The sequence below is a fragment of the Alligator sinensis genome, unplaced genomic scaffold (assembly GCF_000455745.1).
Source record: "Alligator sinensis unplaced genomic scaffold, ASM45574v1 scaffold1077_1, whole genome shotgun sequence".
In the NCBI taxonomy this organism is placed as follows: domain Eukaryota; kingdom Metazoa; phylum Chordata; order Crocodylia; family Alligatoridae; genus Alligator; species Alligator sinensis.
Window position 1 is genome coordinate 1,234,522 of NW_005842476.1, and position 5,251 is coordinate 1,239,772.

At 38.5% G+C, this 5,251-nt stretch overlaps 1 protein-coding gene across 1 annotated transcript in view; it reads right to left on the bottom strand.

Annotated features, from left to right (window-relative positions):
• The window catches only part of CCNY (cyclin Y), a 91,818-nt gene extending 87,248 nt beyond the window's left edge, over positions 1–4,570 (bottom strand). The window contains exon 1 of the mRNA XM_025212608.1: positions 4,437–4,570. The gene's annotated coding sequence lies outside the window, so the exon portion shown is untranslated. The remainder of the gene's footprint in view (positions 1–4,436) is intronic.
• Between the last annotated feature and the right edge of the window lie 681 nt (positions 4,571–5,251).

Below are 5,251 nucleotides of genomic sequence, written 5' to 3' on the forward strand. Positions count from 1 at the left end.
TCCCATGGCAGCCAGGGGGACAGGGTAACTGTCAAGGGGCAGGGCTACCCATGCAACCCTCAAAATCTAACCAAGCGATGTGGTAACCCCACACCACTTACCTGACCCACAAAGCCAAATGACTGAGCACCACTGACATGGGTGAACCACATGGAAGCAGTTGCAGAAAACGGACCAAAAGTTTAGTTTCCATTATCCCCATATGCCCCCACCCTCAATTCTTGTTTTCTGAACATAATCTCTCACTGCACCTGTACAACGTTCCTTATGGAACAGCTAACACCTGAGCCAAAAAAGCTCAGTTTAAAGTTGATAATGCCCTGGATTACCATTCACAAGAGAGAGGGTCTGGAAGGGAGATAAAGGGAGTGTTTTTAATTACAAGATCTGCTTTAATGACAAATATGAAAAAGGATTCCTTTTTTTCCAGCTTCAGCATTGCAGACAAATGTAGCTGAAAGCGCTGTGCTGGCAGAGACTGTCTCACACAGAGAGAAAGCTGGAATCTCTCCGGGGAGGAGATCAGTTAGTTTCTCCGAGTAACGGGGCTTAGGATTCTCCTCCTCTTTTGTAAAACCCTCTCAAACATTTGGATGAAAGTTGCAATAGATGTGCACAGTAGTATTAAACAAACAAAAAACTAATTTCACAGCAAAAAGAAACAAATGTGTTTACTTTGTGGCTCTTGATTCTATTCAGCGTTAGGCTTTCACCCAGATGATGCTAACATGTTAAACCGGGAAATTTCAGATGTGTTCCATGAGGAGGCCTAAATGCCATCTAGTCCCCTCTTCCTGGGAGTATACGTAGATCTTGCACATGCCTGCTACAGGGATGTAAGTATAAGAATAAATAGTTTGTTAACGTACAGTAGTTAAATGTTTCCCACAACATAATTGTTCTTGGTGGATAAAATTCACGTGCGTGCCTATAAAATAATTCAAATAAAGCTTAAATTATTTTTAGACAGTGCATTTACCCTTACACAAGGCTCAACTGTAAATTAGTTGGTGCATTTGTGGAGCTCTAAAGGCTCTGATACATTACCACATGCACAACAGGTCACATCTTGGTACTATGTAGGAAGTACCTTGACATCCAGCTGGGTTAGGCAGCCAAAGGAGAGTCTACCGCACAGACCAGCTCCTCTCTGAGGCCCCAGTTTTGCAAACCATCACTTGTTTCAGTTGATTAATATTACCAATGTGACAAACCCAGGTAGACACAAAGATGCCTCAATGGCTCCTCCAAAAGGAAAAGATGTTGTACACACGACATCTGGCTTAAGCCATAGAGATGTAAAGACAGTCAAAAAAAATAACCTCCCAAAAGTTTGACTATTGTTGTAAACAATGATACAGGGCACAGATGAAACTGGGAAGAATGGTATATTCAAGGAAGTCCCAACATTTGCTGTGTGGTTTCATATAATGGCTAATTCCCTTACTTTTGGCCTATACAACTTCTGACTAGGACTCAGCTTTCTTGGCATTTAACATTCAAATTCTCCCAGCTTCCCTACTCCATCGCAAAGTTTCTCCTAATTTACTGTAAATTACATAGCATCTACTAACATGTTACAAGAGATCAAAACAAAAGCATCAGTTCTTGTTTTGTAGCATATCTAAGTTTCTACACTTCAAATTCATTTTAGATTGCCTCTACTTACTTCACTACATAGTACATTGTTGGGTATCACAAAATGCACTGCTTTACCACTTGTTTCTAATGGCTTTCACTGACATTATAACTAACTGCTTTCATGAATGCCACTGAGCACCACTAAAATCAAGCATAGCTATGGGGTGAGTAAAACTGCTGTCTTGTTAACCTTAAGCACAGATCTATGAAAAACAGCCTCAGTGACATTTAGTACCCAAAATTATCTTCCCCGAGTTTACTACACAGTGTACACAAAATGGTAAAAACGTGATTATTCCATCTTGTTTGCTTCAGGAGGAAGCATGAACACAAACAATACTGACAAATATTTTATTGAAAAAAAAAAACAAAAACAAAAAAACCCCTTCATATCCCCCCATAAACAGACATTAAGCAAAACACCATGCCTTCTCATTTAAAATAAACTAACCATCTAACAATACAAATGAACTTGCAATCACATCCCGACAGGTTTAAACAAACTATAACCAACTATTGCTACACCACATGATTTCACCTGCCATCTGAAAACATTTTACTACCTGAAGTGCCAGCCACCAAAGAAGCATTAAACCACAGACCTCATGCACAAAGCTGGCTGTAATCCTCGTGCACAATACTGAAAATTTAACCCACAAAGGGCAGCAGCCTGCAGGCTATTATTTTATGTCATAAAATTGGGTAAAATATACAACCCAGCCAGAACTACCCAATCTCTAGCTCCATTTATCCATAAATAAAGTTGTTGGGTTAACTCCAAGATCTAGGCTTTACTTAAAAGTGTTACATCCATACAAGAAAATAACCTGACTCATTAATCCCATCAATGACATGACATTTAAACGTTTCAGTCCAAGATTACACCTTTTAACTCCAGCTCTGCAGTGTGGGCGGTTAACAGTCCCATAACCCAACTGAGAATGTAAAAAGGCATTACCTTGGGACTATGTGGTATGCGTTAGGATCAGCAGGTCAGCATGTAAGAAGCTGGAACTACAGTTAAATCTGCTTCCCAGCTCCTCAAGAGCTTTGAGAAGTTCCTCTGAGAGGAAGAGAAGAACTTCGTAGCAGCCCATAAAATTCTAACAAGCCCTAGCTCAGGCCCAGCGAGGTGGCTACTCTTTATTTCTGCTCTACTGCATGGCTCTGTAAAGTCCTGCCACCATCCTGCCTTCAGAGAATTGTTTTAACAACTGTCAGGGGAAAAAAAGTCAAGTCAAATCTACAGTTTAATTCTTTTCTTTGTTGTCCTGAGCTTTGTGACCTGAAGGTGAACAATTTACCGAGTAACAGATAGGTTTAGCTATGAAAAAACCTGGAAAAAATCTTTTCAGATCTCTCTGAACCTTTAATGTGGAGTGCGTTATAACAGAACTTGCCAGGGTATGTCTGAGCCTTCAAAGGCAATATTTGCTTCTGAAATATGAAAAAGTATAATCTGCAATCTTTTCTGAAGAACACACAACAGTAAATGACAATAATGCACTTTCATTTTTCCTTATAGATATACATTCTCATGGAAACAAGGAGAAAATTACCATGCTAGTAAAAGACCGTATTAAACTCTATTCTAGATACATATTGTTATCTAACTTGACAGAAGAATCTGTTAAATTAAAATCTCCCTTACCAAACACCATTTAAATTAAATTTTAAACATGTATTATTGCAAAAGGATTAATTGCCCATTTGGATCTTTTCAGGGCAGGACCACCGAGGCTCATGACACCAAGGAAGTCATGACAGATTGTTCCTTCCTATGCACCCACCTTCTTCCCCTCTGCTTGTTCTAGGATTGGGCTGGAAGGTCACTACAGGGCCAATGTCCTTTACATACCAGGTAAGGAAGAGGGACCAGAGCAGAAAGCAATTAAGGATCAGATGCTCATTGAAAGCTGTTTCCTTTGAGACCGTTTGTTTTTGGGAGGAAGAGAGTGGCTCTCTCTAAATACATGATCTATCCACAGAACGATAATTTTGTCATGAATACAGTCAACATTATGCAAGATGGTGATCTCAATGCACTAAACCACACAGCTGTGTCAAATCTCATTTAGTGCAAATTCCTTGCTCTAGTCATTCATCTATCTATTGAAACTTATTCAACTTGTGAACAGCTGCAGGGAGCCACAAAAAAGTTTTAAATATTTATTTTTAAATCCAACTCCTACAGAAATGTTTTCATTTTCCAACAAACATGGAATTATTCCCAAAATTACACTGGCCCAACGCCCAGGATAACTAACGTTCATTCCTGTAGCAGTAATTCATTTCAAGTCTGATATCTTGCAACCCTTCAGCTGTAAATAGGAGCTTTATATCACAAAAAGTGGATTCCCAACTTATTTGTCCTCCATGTGCACTCTCTCTCTCTCTCTCTCTCTCTCAAATGCACACACGTACAGCATGAGTCCTTCAAATACTGATACGGACCTAAACATCTGTGAGCAATTTAGTCATCCCAAATTCATAAAACCTTTTTACCTATGCTAAAGAATATCCAGGTCACATGCAATGCAAAAACAGTAAGCATTTGGAAGTTTTTAATGCTAAATTTTGAAAAATAACTTGCTTGTAAACTGTCACGTGTTTTATGGATGGAACCCAATTGTGACTAAGTATATTATACTAGTTTTTTCTATACATAAATAACCAGAAATTTACTTTATTTATCTAAGACACTAACCTTTTTCCTGAAAGTTAACAATCAAAAACTAGGCTGCAAATCTTAAAGAAACTGAATTCTGAACCGTTTAGAAAGATTTTTTTTCTACCTCATTCTGCTTTTCCCAAACAAGGTGCTTGTCTTATTCAGGGGGCATGCGATATGTAAATAAATACAGCAGCACACTTTCCAGGGACATTCCAAAGATACAAATGGAAGACTTCCAGTCGGATCAGGGAATCTCCCCCCACACCTTCCAGTGATTCTTTTAGCTCTTGTCAAAGCAGACTTTAAAACTGAAAGATATTAATACAATAAATACATGAAAACAGTATGTTAAAAAGCAAACGCTCTTAAGGTGGCAGCCAAAGTTTGAGAAATGCCAGAATTAAGGTAGTCTGTGAAACCTTTAGTTGGGCCCCTTTTATAGCTGATAACAATAGTCAAGAGCTAGTTTAGGCAATGATTCAAACTGCCTGATCCTGGTTTAAACACTACTGCTTCCACAGTCACTACCACCAAAAGAAAAATAATGGATGTGAGAAGTACTAGTTTGAACAAAGTCAAGGAGTAATTTTCTTAGTGAAGCCAACAATACTGAAGTGCTAACATCCCAATTATTAACAGGAATTATGAAGTTCATCTACACTAGAAGTCAATGCATTCTCTTATTCTCTCACATTTTGTTGTTCTGACAATGAAAGAGATTTAAATGGAAGCTAAAGAAATGAAATCAGAAAAGATCATTTATAAATACAGCAATAGGGATACATTTAGCCAGCATCAGGGGTTAAATGATGGTTAACCAGGTGTTAAGTGAATGCGAAATTTTCAGGTCTGAACATCTTTAAATAGAAAAGCTGCCCATGCACAAAATCTGCTGTTCAGAACAGCGGTTTATCATTTTAGGCTCTCTCTCACTCA